The following is a 16,343-nucleotide window of genomic DNA, read 5'->3' as shown; positions in this document are numbered from 1 at the left end:
CTTTCATTTTTTTGTGCTGTTATTCAAATTGTAGATGCTTTTCATTTCTTGTTTTATTCTGTGAGCTTGTAGAGCTTGGAGTAATAATATCTCCACATCAGAACCAAACGGCTGATGATGACAAAGTTTCAAACGGAAACAAAGCATATATAAAGGCATCCCTTGATGTAAATCATTAAAACGTTTCCAGTTTCTTTTGTTTCTGTTTTGTGGTGGGAATGAATAAACATTGTGAATAGTTTGGTCATTTCTACACAATGTGGACTGTTGAAGGTGTTTGAGCTGGGTGTGGATGGTATCTGAATGAAGTATTGTAAATAGTTTGGTGATTTTTACACAATGTGAATTGTTGCAGGTGTTTGAGCTGGGTGTGGATGGAGGGGACAATGAGACGGACGGAGAACTGCTGGCTGAAACGGAGGAGGTGCCATACGAATGTGGAGCAAGGTAACGCCCCACGTTGTCCTGTAATCAATGTAGAATTGATTACTGAATATTTGGACTGTAGAAGGAACAATAATTATGTGATGTTCGCCAGATTGTTTCTCGTGCACAGACATTTTGTGTGGAACTTTATGTCCATTTTTAAATGCATGCAGGCACATGCATTGAATATATGATGCAAGACTAGAAATAGAAGCCTTAGTTGTGCATGAGCTAAACTTTGTGTTTGTAAAACTTGACCCAAACAGCTCTGTGATTTACAGTATTCTCATTTTGAAATGTCAGAGTTGTGCTGAAATACCAGTGTGCAAATAGAAAGAGAATGACAGCCAGGAGGTGTTGATTTGGTGCACAGCTTTTATGCATTAATGGCTTCTCACAGAAAGTTGCAAGAGTTCTCTCTGTTCACCTCACCATGCAAGGTTTTGATGAAGGTGACTTTTACTTTCATTTAAAATGATTATTCTCACATGCCAGCATTACATGTGAACGTGTTTAATGTTTTTTGTTGTTGTTTTCAGAGAGAAGTTCTGCATGCTGTTTGAAGAGCCAGTACCACTGATGGCCAACTGTTGGTACGTGGCGTGGGCACGCATCTCCGGGCCGTCCAGTGACTGTGGCTCCAGTGGACAGCCAAGCGTCTGCACTGAGGACCAGTGAGTCTGTGATAGTCTGTGTTGCTCTTTTCATTGACTGAAGGCACTGCTTTGCTGCAGTGGTCACCATGTTTTCCCAGTTCCTGAATCTTTGTTTTCATTTGTTTTTGCCTCCTTTGTTCCGGATTGTCTTTGCATGTTTTGTTCTTTTTCTATTCTCTTTTAGCCTACCAAGTGTACCCTTGCTCTTGTATCTTGTCTTTCTAAGGCATCTTTAAGAATTTAGGTTGAGGAAATAGCTCAGTTGGTAGTGGCACTGGCTTCAAAACCAGTTGTCGCTATCAGCATGGGTTCCAACCCCTCGTTCGGCGAGAGATTTATTCCCCAGAGTCAACTTTGTGCAGACTCTCCTTGGTGTCCAAACACCCCCGTGTGCACGCATGCGCAAGATAAAGAAAAAGTTCACATTAAAAGTCTCAGGGCTTGGAAACACAAATACATGCATGCAGGAAAAAGGAAACAAATGGGTAGCCCCTTACGGTATGGCAGCTCACTTTCCCCAATGAGAAAGCAGCCCCAATTTTCTTGACTATATAAAATGTCATCATCCTTAATCTTACCCTCCTTTAACTTGCTTCATATCATCTAATCTTCTGTCTGGTCTTGTATCTTTTTTTAAATCTCTCTGTGCACAAAGTGTGTTGAAGAACATGTAATGATCAGATGAATTAAGCGTTGCACCCTGAAGATGTTTTTCCAGGGTGATGTTCAAGTTCAAAAGTTCCAAGAAGTCCAACAACGGCACTGACGTCAACGCTGGCCAGATCCCACAACTGCTCTACAGGTGAGAAACTCCAGTTATCTCGTTTATTTAACATTCTGTGTATACAGTGGAACTCCCCTTTTAAGATCTTTAAAAAATCTTAGAAATTCAGGTCTTCAAAAGGAGGGAGTCTTAAAATGGGGGTATGAACAGAAAGTCTGAAAAAAACAGGGTCTGAAAAGGGAGGAAGTCTTAAATTTGGGGGTCTTAAAAGGCAGTTCCACTGTACTGTGATGTGACATGATTCTGTGAGACAGAGGTGGGGGTCGAATGGTAACGTTTGTCTCGAGCAAGTTAACTCCTTGCACCGACCGCTTCAGGTTTTCTGTTGACAGTTTTTCTCCTGTACATTTAGATTGATCACCTTGTTGTTATCCTTAGGTAGATATTGATGTTATTATTGAGTGACAGGTTTCTGATTCAGAAGCTGGGCTTACTGCTTGTCACAAGTACCAGTTTGTAAAATGGCTGACACAGTCAGTGGAAGGAGAGAGTTGTTGTGATACGTTAGTCTTATGAAAACAGCTGCAGTCCAGATTGCTTAGGTTTTCTGCTTCATTGTGATCTTCCTTAATATTTCTTTATTAACCTTTTAACTACCAACTTTTTTTTACTGTAGAATCCCTCAGCTCCCAAGTTATTTTGAGCAAAGACAGTCAAAAACGAGTATGTTTGTTTAAATTATTATTACTCAGCTTCTAGTAGTCAGATTGATAAATGATCGAAGTCAGTCAAATCAGCGGTGTTCACTGAACTAACGCTGATGTCGGAGCCAGAATCTTCCAATTCATGTCGATTTTTGATGAGATTATCCAGCAGAGCAGTGAACTCTGGATCGCTGTCCTCGGAATCCATGTCGGAGACACGCACAAAAAAATCCCGTGAAAAAAGATCGATTGAAACTCGCACTGAAGTCGAAAGCACTTGCAAACACAACTTGGCGGAAGTGAGACAATCCCACAATGCATTTGCAACCGTCTTATTACTACTGCTCGCGCACAACAACCGCAAACAACCGAAACAGACGCTACACCGGCGAGGGGCGGTATCGGGCGGTATGGGAATAGCGGCAATGGCGGAAGACGGGCGGTATCGGGCGGTATGGTAGTTAAAAGGTTAAAATCATGACTGAACATTGAACATTGTAGACTCTTAAAAAGAAGTAATCGGCTTAACATGCTGTGCTTACGACGAGGGACCAGAAGACTATTTTCAGTGCTAATTGTGATTTGATGTGATGCTTGACTTGAAAAAGCAAGAGGACGGTAGTGCTGGAGACAACGTTGGAGAGAAGGACTGAACGAACGAACGAACAAACTTAATTTTACAAGGATAAAGGTTAAAGGCACATTGCCTTGTCTAACGACCTGTCCTTAATCAAATACTAAACATATAAGATTCACTAAAGACTGTTTATTTTGTGCAGGCTACCGTCACGAGACAGTCCCAACGTGGTGCGTCGCACAGAACATGTCGACCCGGCCCACATCCTGAGTCAGGACTTTGCCCACACTGTGTCCGAGGTGAGTCTTCTGCTCTCACTTCTTCTTTTTCATTGACATGCTATTGTTTAGCTGAGATAATGTTCAATGCAACCATGTCTCTATTGTTATTAACCAGGGGAATAGAAAAATGTTGTTGCTTACACAAGTTTACAGGAATGAGTGATTCTCTCTGTTTGCGTGAAAGCTTAATGGTCTTTCCATGTTGGGCGGGGAAATAGCTCAGTTGGTCGCGGCGCTGGCTTCAAAACCAGGTGTCGCTATCAGCAGGGGTTCGATCCCCACGTTCGGTGAGGTATTTATGGGTATGATGACAAAAAGCACTGTATTTCAGCAATGACTGAGCGGATTGCTTTGAAACTTTCAGAATATTTTGCCTCCATACTATACGTACTTCGAGTAAAATGTTGAATTGTTACAGGTATTTGTTCATATGTAATGCAATGATCCGTAAAAAGATTTTAAACTCATCATAGGATTGTTCACTTGTGTCCCCAAAAATCTTATCATTATCTTTATGTTGCCAGCAATGCTTCGAGGCGGTGCTGCAGCTCCTGGACTGGAGCTGGACGGCGTCGCATCGCGCCATGGAGATGGACGGCCTGAAGGGAGACGGCTACCAGGCGGCGCTGGCAGACATGAGTCGTCTGGTCTACATCTCTCGCGCCTGTCTCAGGCTCCTCACCATCTACGTCAATGAGGTCTACCCCGACGGAGGTCAGGCATTACACTTTTTGCACACACTTTTTGTTATCTTTGGAAGTGTTCTTGTTTGTGTTTGTGTGTGTGTGATAGAGAGAGAGTGTGTGTGAGACAGAGATAGAGGGTGTCTGGGGTGTGTGCATGTGTTAGTGTGTGTGTTTTAGTGTTAGTTTTAGTGTGTGTGTGTGTGTGTGTGTGTGTGTGTGTGTGTGTGTGTGTGTGTGTGTGTGTGTGTGTGTGTGTGTGTGTGTGTGAGTGAAAAAGGCGTCAGATTTTTATCTTTCTACTATCTGTAGCCAATACCATTTCAGTGACCAAGAAGAAGGTATTGGGCGAGTCAAGCACTCTGGCGCAGAGAATCGGCGATGCCAGGGACATTCTTCGCAGAATCCTCGCTGAACCTGTGACCCCTGCCAAGTTCAAGGTCTTCCTTGGCGAGCCCAGCATCGCTGCTGAGTTCCGGGAGTTGCGTGAGGAGATTCTGAGCGAGAGTCACGACACATTTCGCACCTGCTTCCACGCCTTCTATCCAACAGGACAACTGAAATGGTGGTGTCTGTGTGACCTTCTGCTGCAAATGGAGCCGGTATGTTGTAAAAACAGAGGCTGTGTTCTGAAGAGTTTGTTTCTTTCATTTTTTTAACAATTCTTTATTTTCTTTGCATAAGATTTATCTGGTTATTTTCACCTGACTTATCTTAATCTAGAGGATAAATCGTGCACAGCAATGTTGTGCGTTCACGTAGGAGCATTAATTGAGGTTACATTGAGAGTTTGCAGTTCTTGTTCACCTTTCTTCTTTGCTAGCCTTGTCAGTGATGTTCTATCATTGGTAGCTTGATTGGCTCTTCATAACGGAATGCTGCAGCGAGACTCAGAATGCCTTGTATCACAAGTTATCAAAAACATAGAAAATGGAGTTAGAAACTGTTGGGGATATGGTAATGAAGTTTTGAGATTTTCTGTGATCTAACAAGCTTTTCTCATCTCGGGGTGGGATGCATGAAGCTAGAATATCTCAGTTTACAACACTTTTAGGGCCACAAACAGTGTTAGTTGTAAACCCATTACACATTTTTGTGGCATTCGTTTGTTTTGGTGTCTATTCAATTTGATGCCTTTGGTGTTGAATTTGAGGTTTGGACACAAGATATGTTATGAAAAATTACGATGGAGAAATGTATCTTGAAATAGAATTTTGTTTTTTCTTAGGACTATAGAGAAAATATTTTAGTCAGTTTATTCATGTTGTCTTGGATGCATGTTCTTTTTATAATGTGACCATTCATGCAAATCATATCATTTGAAGTGCATTCGTTATTGGTGATTTGCATGAAACTTTGAACTCTTTACTGATCAATTAACAATATCATTATCTGTGCATTTTTTTTTCAAAGACTGCAAGACAGTTTTTTAGTTTGTACATTTAAAATGTGTGGCCTTTAGTGTGACCTGATATCTGCTTCTTGAGGGATGTTAATTTTTAGCAGCCGATCACCCATGTGTGATATTTTAACATGCTTCGAAAAGTAAAAAATAACTTGCATAATGTTGAAGTGATCATTTTGTACTTGGTTTGCTGTGGACTTTTTTCCATTATCTTGAAGGATGGCAGATATTGACATGTGCTACTTTGAACTATTGTGTTCTATTCATGCAAAAGCCTTAAACTTACACCCGCATCTTCTTATTCATTCATCTTCAAAAACATCAAGTATTCGCTTTGTTGTACACTTTTCATAAAAACATTAAAAAATTCCCTTTGTGTTAGTGTACATACTTTAATAGTGTGCAGCTTATGTGTGTTAATTTGTTTCAAGCCCTAGCATTCAGTTTTGTTCCATTAGTCCCAGATCTTACCATTTCTGCTGTATTTTTGCTTCCCTCAGATCTTTGACAAAAAAGAAAAAAGCAAAAGTGAAAAAGAAAAGGTTTGTATTTTACACAGCTTCTGACAAGACCTAATGGTGTCAACTCTAAACAGACCCTGGCGCACTTACGAGAAGACTATAATTCTGAGTTCTTTCAATTTGTATGCGTTTTAAACATTTGTTTAATTGCATTATAAGTTCAGCATCTTATCAAAGTTTCTTGGTTATAGAAACAGGGTGTACAAAGTGGGACCATTTAAAGCACAGTGCTTATATCTGTTTTCTAAAGATACCCTTCCTCAAAAGTGTAAACCAGGGTCTGTTTAGAAATGAACTTTGAATCTTGCTTCCTTTGCCTTCTTCTGCGTAACCCTGACTGACTTCTGCAGCTGGACTGCTTACAACTCGTGCCTGTAACTTGGGCTATATGAAACAGTGTCAGCTAGTACAGCACTCATACCCTCACCCCACCTTTTGCTAGGACTCAGCATTAACATTAATACTGAGCTATGCCTTTAACTGGCATCATGTCTCTCGGTGCCCATGCCACCCATTTTCTTTGTTCTTTGGTCTGTGTCATATGGTTTATGTACTACTAAGTTTTGCAGTGTTGGCATGCACGCTTTTTCTTCCATCTCTTTAATTTGAGTGTGCTGCATCTTTGACTTTTACTCTTTTTCTGTCCCTAATGCTGCATTCTTTGGCTGTTGAGCTTTCAACTTAGAGCGGTTATGTTTTTTCTTTTCTTTATTTGCAAGTGGAGAAATTGGCTTCTGGGGGAATGGGACTTTGCATCATCATATTGAAAGCAGCTTTTTCATTCCATTTAATATGCTACTTTCGTATGCACTTTCATTTTTGAGTCACTTGAGAAAAAGTGACTCTATGTAATCGGTCAGTGTTAGTCTGTCCGGCCGGCCATCCGGCCGGCCGTCCGTAGACACCACCTTAACGTTGGACTTTTCTCGGAAACTATCAAAGCGATCGGGCTCATATTTTGTTTAGTCGTGACCTCCAATGACCTCTACACTTTAACGATGGTTTTGTTGACCTTTGACCTTTTTCAAGGTCACAGGTCAGCGTCAAAGGAAAAATTAGACATTTTATATCTTTGACAAAGTTCATCGGATGTGATTGAAACTTTGTAGGATTATTCTTTACATCAAAGTATTTACATCTGTAGCCTTTTACGAACGTTATCAGAAAAACAAGGGAGATAACTAGCCTTTTCTGTTCGGCAACACACAACTTAACGTTGGGCTTTTCTCGGAAACTATAAAAGTGACCGGGCTCAAATTTTATGTGAACGTGACTCATTGTGTTGTGAATAGCAATTTCTTCCTGTCCATCTGATGCCTCATATAATATTCAGAACTGCGAAAGTGACTCGATCGAGCGTTTGCTCTTCTTGTTTTAATTGCTTGCTGGTAGTTAACAGCATTGGGACTGATTTTCTTTGGTCCTGACATTTTTAAATAAAAGAAAACTTTATTTTTGCAATTCCAAACATATTTCTTCTAAAAATTTTGCATGTCTATCCATCTATACAATTATGCATTTCAGTGGGCAATATTGCTTTTCTTTGTTTTCTTCATTTCTTTTTAATTTTGTTCTTTTTTGTTGTTGGCTTTTGCTGAAAGTGGTATGCAGGCTTCGCTTTTTCTGAGCATATTTTCCTCGTATTAAACTTTTGATAGTATACTCAGCTTATTGCCTGCTTAAATTACATATTCTTACCCAACTCTGATAGGCCGATGGCTTAAGAAAAAGCCTGAGCACCTCAAAACACGTCGTGCAACGTGGGTTGAAGGAAAAGGAATGAGTGTCACCGGTGTATGTCCGGCGCATGCGCAGGACACCAGTAGGGGAGGTAACTACCATGGACCATGCCTTATATGGTGTAGAGTTTTGTTTTTAGAGTTACCTCCCGTGTTACCACGGATGAGTGCTTCAATACCTTAGCAACAAAATGAAGTTATTGCTATTTATGTGAGTTGGTAAGTACGTTAATTGAATCAAAGTTTACTTTTGAAACTTTATATTTAATGCTGTATTTATTTTATTTATCACTTTTTTTTAAATGTTACATCATATCTGAATGTGGTACATGTAATCTTTGTTCATCTTACCACAGTCACTTCGTTGTTTAGATTTTGTACATGTAATCGTTAAGTCTTCTTTGGAATAGTACTAGTAGAATACCAGTGTTGTTGCCAGGCCTCGGTCTTCGGTCTCTGGCGCACTCATTTCTGATTTGACGCATTGGACCTAGCCTTGTCCGGTTGGTGGACCGATAGTTTTTATGTTTTGGTGGTCAACTGACCGATACATATTCGTACAAGGCGGACAAGGTCTGCAATGAATGGAATGGGAGTTGCAAAGTCAGAAAACAAACCCCGATCGAAATGCTCATGTTCACTACGAGTAAAAATGCACTCGGTGCCGAGTCCGTGTTTGTCGTCATTGACACTTGAGGCTGCGTTTACGGAAATACCCGATGCAGCCGGTGTACCTATTTACTGAAAACGGCGCAAACAGCAGAAAGTTCATCAATATAATACTACGGCATGGTAATGCGAAGATCAGGCAGGATCTCTACATTCGCACACCGGGCACTGTATAGGAAAGGGTAGGCCAGGAATGTCAGTGAATTTGGACCTATTGTTTTTTTTAAAGCCAGGACATTTGGACCTATTTTCTTTTTAAGGAGGTCCAAATGACCTATTGTCTTCTTAGGCTGGCAACAACACTGGTATACAATAACTGCTTTTGACGTTGCGTTTTCTTGTGGACTGAATAGCTGATTACTGTTAGTTTTGTTGAATGACAGTGTGCTTGCATCTGGTAGGAAAAGTTCATTTGCAGTTGTTTTTGTATTGCTCTCTTTAGTACAAATGTAATTATTACTTTTGTAGTTCATCAGATAGACCAGTTTTTTTTAGCATGCTTGTGTCTTTCTTATTTTGTCTTGTTATATGATTGTTAGGCTTTTGAGTGACATGTCACAAAATCATCCATGAAGCATTGCTTACTGGTTACTTTCTCATTGAATTTATTTTGGTTGTCTTTTGTGAAAGGTAAGTGTGGTAAGATTGATCACAGAAATGGACCAAAGAGTGTGCTTAAATTTATAGAATGGCTGCTGTCTTTGTGATTTTGATTTAACAGTTTTGCTTTGATTTTAACAAAAGTAATTAAACAATGGCGACTGCACGTGAGAGGGAACAATAAAGAGACCAAAAAGCAATGTACTCACGTTAAAATGACGAACACGGAACGAATAACAGCGACGTTTCGACCTAAGGGTCTTCTTCAGGCACAAAAACACAAAAGTACACACACAAAAAAGAAGAAGAAAGACAATAGAACAGATAAAGAGGAGAATAACTGACAAAACAACTGCACTGCACAAACCAACAAATGACAAAGACAGAGAAGCAAGGGAAGCTACTCGAGGGGAAGCCAACAATAACACAGGCAAGAAAAAGTTAGAGTTGAAAAGCAGCAGTTTTGAGGTTTGTAGACCAAACAAAATGTGGGGGGGGGGGGGGGATGAATGGGAACGAAAGAGGAAACTCATGTACCCGTGCACACACACGCACACACACACACATACACACAAGGTGGAACAGCGGGGGGAAGGTTTAGATGAATGAATTAACGGCGGATGTTAATTCCATCGGGGCAGGTAGTGCCGAGGGATGATATGATGTGGGACTCCCTGAGTTTGCGCTCGAAGGAGTCGCCACGTACTTGCCACAGAGCCATGACTCTGACATGATCAAGTGAGTGATTAACGGCGGTGACATGAAGGGATGGATACTGGCCTATTGTGGGAATGACGGATGTCGGCCAGATGCTCCGAGAAACGCACCTCGAGGGTGCGCGCGGTTTCTCCGATATAAATCTGGCGACAAGAGAGGCAGACGATCGCATAGACAACGTTGTGACTTTGACAGTCAAACGTTCTCTTGACCGTGAAGGAGCCACGAGGGCCTTGGAGGCAGGTGTCAGAGTGGAGGAAGGGACAAGATTTGCAATTTCGTTTAGAACAAGGAAATGTCCCAGGGGCTGTGGGGTTGGTGGGACTGCGAAGACGGGATCTCACCAAGAGGTCGCGAACGCTGCGGTTTTTTCTGAAAGCACAGAGTGGTTTTTGAGCAAAGATCGAACCAACAGAGTCACTTCCTTCAAAAACCACTCTGTGCTTTCAGAAAAGACTGCAGCGTTCGCGACCTCTTGGTGAGATCCCGTCTTCGCAGTCCCACCAACCCCACAGCCCCTGGGACATTTCCTTGTTCTAAACGAAATTGCAAATCTTGTCCCTTCCTCCACTCTGACACCTGCCTCCAAGGCCCTCGTGGCTCCTTCACGGTCAAGAGAACGTTTGACTGTCAAAGTCACAACGTTGTCTATGCGATCGTCTGCCTCTCTTGTCGCCAGATTTATATCGGAGAAACCGCGCCTCCAAGCATCTGGCCGACATCCATCATTCCCGCAATAGGCCAGCATCCCTTCATTTCACCGCCGTTAATCACTTACTTGATCATGTCAGAGTCATGGCTCTGTGGCAAGTACGTGGCGACTCCTTCGAGCGCAAACTCATGGAGTCCCACATCATATCATCCCTCGGCACTACCTGCCCCGATGGAATTAACATCCACCGTTAATTCATTCATCTAAACCTTCTCTCCGCTGTTCCACCTTGTGTGTATATGTGTGTGTGTGTGTGTGTGTGTCCACATGGGTACGTGAGTCTCCTCTTTCGTTCCCATTCATCCCCCCCCCCCCCCCCCCCCACATTTTGTTTGGTCTACAGACCTCAAAACTGCCGCTTTTCAACTCTAACTTTTTCTTGCCTGTGTTATTGTTGGCTTCCCCTCGAGTAGCTTCCCTTGCCTCTCTGTCTTTGTCATTTGTTGGTTTGTGCAGTGCAGTTGTTTTGTCAATTATTCTCCTCTTTATCTGTTCTATCGTCTTTCTTCTTCTTTTTTGTGTGTGTACTTTTGTGTTTTTGTGCCTGAAGAAGACCCTTAGGTCGAAACGTCGCTGTTATTCGTTCCGTGTTCGTCATTTTAACGTGAGTACATTGCTTTTTGGTCTCTTTTTTGATTTTAACACTTCATCCACACGATATTTTTCTCACTCATTCGTGTTGATGTGAAATCACTCCTTTGATTTACAGGTTAGTCAAAATATATTTCTTTCCTTTTGTTTGTGGTTTTTTTGTTGTTGTTTGATTTGTATAGATTTTTAGATACATGTACAAATGTATAACCGAATTGAAGCACATTTGATGTTCAGATCTGAATGTTTAAAATAGTATGTTTATGTTCGCATTCAAGTGAGAACAGAGTTTTCTGCTTGAGTGCAATTTTGGGGGCCTGTTTTTGAATAATTTTGTTGAAAAGATCATTCTTTTGCAATGTGATGGACACCCTTGTCATAGTTTCATTTTGTAAGTGAGATTCTCTTTCCAAAAAGACAGAAGCCTACTCTATTTCAGACCTGCTTCAAACCTGATCTGCAGTGAAACCCCCATTTTAAGACCTCAAAAACCTGAGAAAATTAGGTCTGACAAGAGAGAGAGTCTTAAAACGGGAGTAGATTTAGAGAGGTTATGAAGAGAATATCTGAGAAAATCAGGTCTTAGAAAAGGAGGGAGTCTTAAAACGGGAGTAGATTTAGAGAGGTTATGAAGAGAATATCTGAGAAAACAAGGTCTTAGAAAAGGAGGGAGTCTTAAAACGGGAGTAGATTTAGAGAGGTTATGAAGAGAATATCTGAGAAAACAAGGAGCGAGTCTCGAATAGACGATTTTAGGAAATAACTCCGTCGGGTTTGTATGGGTTGTGAATGAGTGAATACCCTTGCTTTTCCTCTGACAAAGAACTTCACACGTGCTCCTGTCCACGTGTTTCTGACACACGCCTGGCTAGTGATTGGCCCCTCCAATGTTTGTCTGAGTAAAAAGCAAGGGCTATCGATCTTTCACAACCCATACAAACCCGACAGTTATTTTTGGAATTTGTCTGTTGGGGAGGGTCTTAGAATGGGAGTTGGACTGTACCAAATAAACTCCGACTGTACCAAATAAACTCTCAAAATGGGAGTTGGACTGTACCAAATAAACTCTCAAAATGGGAGTTGGACTGTACCAAATAAACTCTCAAAATGGGAGTTGGACTGTACCAAATAAACTCTCAAAATGCACTCAAGCAACAAACTGGGATGTAAACATAAACATACTATTTTTTAACAAAATTCACTCCAGAGACCCAAAGTCTCCAGAGTGAATACTTTGTTTTTTTCAATCCCACTTTTCCCTGACCACAGGGTGCGGCCAACGTGTCTGGCGTGGGTCGCCTGCTGGCGGCCGTGATGGAGGCGCTGTGTCACCCGGCCATCAAACTGACGGCCATCATGCCCATCAACTGTGAGCCCGAGACAGAGGCTGTGCTGAGGAGACAGTCCATGAGCATGGACGACAACACCAACAGTGTGGCCAGGCTGGGCGAGGGTCACCGGTACCCTGTCTTGGCCTCGCACATGAGTTACAGGATGGAGGTGAGCTTGGAGAGAGAGAGAGGGGGGGGGGGGTAGATAGAGAGTGAGAGGGAGGGGGGAGGGAGAGAGAGAGAGAGAGAGAGAGAGAGAGAGAGAGAGCATGGACGACAACACCAACAGTGTGGCCAGGCTGGGCGAGGGGCACCGGTACCCTGTCTTGGCCTCGCACATGACTTATGAGTTACAGGATGGAGGTGAGCTTGGAGAGAGAGAGAGAGAGGGGGTGAGGTGGGAGAGATAGAGAGGGAGAGAGAGAGAGGGGGGGGGGGAGGAAGGGAGAGAGAGCATGAATCACAACACCAACAGCGTGGCCTGGCCGGGCGAGGGGCACAGGTACCCTGTCTTGGCCTCGCACATGAGTTACAGGATGGAGGTGAGTTTAGAGACAGACAGACAGACACAGATAGACACTGACAGACACAGACCGACACAGACAGACAGACACAGACAGACAGACAGACAGAGCCTATGAGTATGACAATACTAACAAAATAAGCCAGAGAGGGCCATGGCCACAGGTACCCTGCATTGGTCTCACACATTAGTTACAGCATGGAGATCAGTTTGGGGTGGAACTGCAAAGGATATGGATAAGGGAGTTGGAAGGAGGGGAGAGACAAAAAGAAAACACCAAGGTGTGTTCTTTGTTACGTGCCACTGTGGTGACATGGGGGTGGGACATGAATACTGTCTCTTGAGTCCTTACATAAAATTGACCCATGACGGTATCGGCCCCAAATCATATCCACATCCCTCGTGTCACTAGTCCAGTGCTCTCTACTATCTGAGCAGCAGAGCCCTTGATCTGTGTATGTTGTGTGGGGTTGACAACAAGACTGAAGAGGGTAGAAGAAACTGTAGCAATGTAATGACTGCGTACAGGACAAAACACTGTTGAAGATGTGCGAGGTATCAACTCTCTCTGTATCATGTGCAGGTGGACAGCATCGGAGGCAGCAGCGCCATGCACGTGTCCTTCAAGGAGGTGCTGGACCGTCTGCTGATGCTGGTGGCGCTACCTGTACGTCAGACTCTGGCAGGGGAGGACGAGTGTTTCCCCCCTCACCTGGTATCCAACACCTGCTACCTGCTGGCCACCATCATCAGTGAACTGGCCGCGTCCTCCATGGGACTGGAGGTGAGTTGCCCTGAGTGCACGGTGGTATGCATGAGAACATTGCCCAACTGGGTGGGACCCAGGCGCTGGGTTGGATTGGTTGAAATTGAGGTTTGTTTGAGATTTCGACCCAGCACTTGGGTCCCATCTTGTCAGGCACTTTCTCGTGGTGTCCAAGGCTCATTTTGAGCAGTTTAAACAATTCGAACACATTATGTGTAGAAGGTACCATTGCACCAGTTTGTGAGTGGTTCTATCAATGACAGCAGATCAATTGTTGTTTTTGACAGCGTTTGTTTTCTGTGATGTTATGCTGTTAAGTTTTTTTCGTGAAATTTGGGCTTAGACAAGTCAGTCATACATTCATAATGACAGATAACATTTGTATTTCCCACCGCTGTGTTTACTCTCAGGTTGACCTTGACACCAGCACACGCCCTCTGCTGGTGACCCCCAACCGCTTCACGCGCATGACGCAGATCGCATTCTGGAACACGGGCAACGGTAGCCCTGACGCAGTGGCATTCTCTGTGGACAAGCCCGGCATCGTCATTGCTGGGATCTGTGTGTACGGAGGTTCCGGAAACTACGAGTACGAGGTTGAACTGCTGGTGGAGGTCACAGGAGAGGTGAGGACTGGTTGAAAGGAGTAGTTTCTGTCATGTAGTAAATACTTACCATCCGGTGCCTGTTGATTCTGCTCTCGTTGTCATCTCATCTATATTTCCCCCAAAGCGGTGTATGGCTGCCTAAATGGCGATGTAAAAACGGTCATACACGTAAAAAACCACTAGTGTACATGGGAGTGTGAGCCCATGAACGCAGAAGAAGAATCTCATCTACATATTACCCAGTGTACTCTGCCCTGGTCCAAGGGCGGATGAGAGTAGTCCCCCCTGGCCATAGCAGATGACGAACACCACAATTAAAATCAATATCTATACAAATACAGTGATCCCCCCATTGGAAGACCACCGAAATTTTAGTGTAAAAACCAGTCCTGAAATGGAAAGTGTGAAAATAAGGGTTTATTTTGTATTTGCTTACCTGTCAGGGATGAAGATTCATAAAGTGTTGCAGTATTTTGTGAGGTCTGGATTTTTATACTTTTTACAGTCAGAGCATGTATGAAATTGTTGGACTCTTGTGTTGCCAGCCGGGCAGTGACGCCAAAGGAGAGGTGTCCCACGCTCAGCGCTGGAACAGCCTGGAGGTAGTGAAGGGAACGTTCGGCCCTGACGACACGGTCAACCTCATCGCTGAGATCAAGTTTGAGCAGCCTGTTCCTATCAGGGTGAGAAACACTGCAGTGTTAATATCTGTGTGCAGTACATGAAAATATATACAGTCGAACTCGCTTAAGACGAATCACTGGGGATCGGAAAAAAAGTTCGTCTTAACCAAAATTCGTATTAAGAAAATTGATTGATTTTTTTTTTGTTTTTTTAAAGTCTTGTACATTTTATGGTGTTTCAATTTGTTTCTTTCGCAACTTTCATGCTGCTTCACGTTTAGACAATAAAGTGACATTCAGTTACATGTTCATGTGTGTCTCATGTTGAGTGATGATTGTTGAGTTTGAGTGAGAGTGAGCACACAGATGTATGTGTCATCCAGTTGTTACGTTTTTGGTCACACACACACGCACACACTGACACTGTCCACATTCGCGGTGTTCTTATCATGTGTCCGGAATCACTTACCTTGGCGACGGGTAGCAAACCTTGGCCAATTTAGTTTTTTGTTTTGTTTTGTTGCAACATGATGTTCAAATCCAAATCGAAAGCACTGACTGACTGATAAACTATCGCGAACCGGCGAACGCAAACGTTGAGAGTGTGGTTTCCCTTGTCCAAGGGAAACCACTCTGGCATCTATATTTTTTGGCAATGGCTTCCGTTCTAAACATTGATGTTTCGTTTTTGGTATTCGCGAAGGAAATAAACGTCAGTCAGTCATTCATGTTCAGTGTCTGAGCTATCAATCACTTTGATTCTAAATTTGAAATTGTTTTGTGAGTACAGTGTAATCAGTTTAACTTTATTCAGTGATCGGTTGAGCAATGGTTCAAGCAGTCGACGCAAGGGAAGACTTTGACACATGTATTCAAACTTCTCAAATTCCCATGATATGTCGATCTCGGGACGAGTTTAAAGATTTCGTCATAAGCGTGAGTAAATTACAGACATTATGCATGCTTGGGAATCCAAAAAGTGCTCGTTATAAGCATAAATTCGTTACAAAGAATTCGTTTTAAGCATTTTTTTTAAGCATGAAGAAAGAGGTATTCAGTTGGGAACTTAAAACTAATACGTTATAAGTCAAAATTCGTAACTAGCGTGTTCGTTTTAAGTGGGTTCGACTGTAGTGGGTTTCTGTGATGGAATATATTGTTCATACATGTAACTCAGTGGAACTGTTGAGTTTGAGATTTTCTAGAACCAACCACAAATGTCAGTTTGAAGATTGTCAAATAAAAAAGCTTTCCTCGAACCTCTTGGGAAAGTTTGAGGTAAATAGTGCTTTTGTGGAAAGGGAATTTTCACTTAATATGTGCATTGTCTGCATTGTCATGCAACTCCAGCTCACCTTCATCTGTATCCCCATCTCATATACCCAACCCTGGTAAAAGATATCTGAAAATTCAGATTTGAAATTAACCAGAATTTGAAATGTGTCCAAGCCATTCTAGAATGCATATATATGTCTTATGACACTGAG

The 16,343-nt window shown here is 42.6% G+C and overlaps 1 pseudogene; it reads left to right on the top strand.

The window, feature by feature from the left end:
- Positions 1-16,343, top strand: part of LOC138968959 (E3 ubiquitin-protein ligase MYCBP2-like) — a 148,839-nt pseudogene that overhangs the window by 49,554 nt on the left and 82,942 nt on the right.

Source organism: Littorina saxatilis, linkage group LG6 (genome assembly GCF_037325665.1).
Source record: "Littorina saxatilis isolate snail1 linkage group LG6, US_GU_Lsax_2.0, whole genome shotgun sequence".
In the NCBI taxonomy this organism is placed as follows: domain Eukaryota; kingdom Metazoa; phylum Mollusca; class Gastropoda; order Littorinimorpha; family Littorinidae; genus Littorina; species Littorina saxatilis.
The sequence above is the reverse complement of the archived record's forward strand: the minus strand, read 5'-3'. Positions and strand labels throughout refer to the sequence as shown.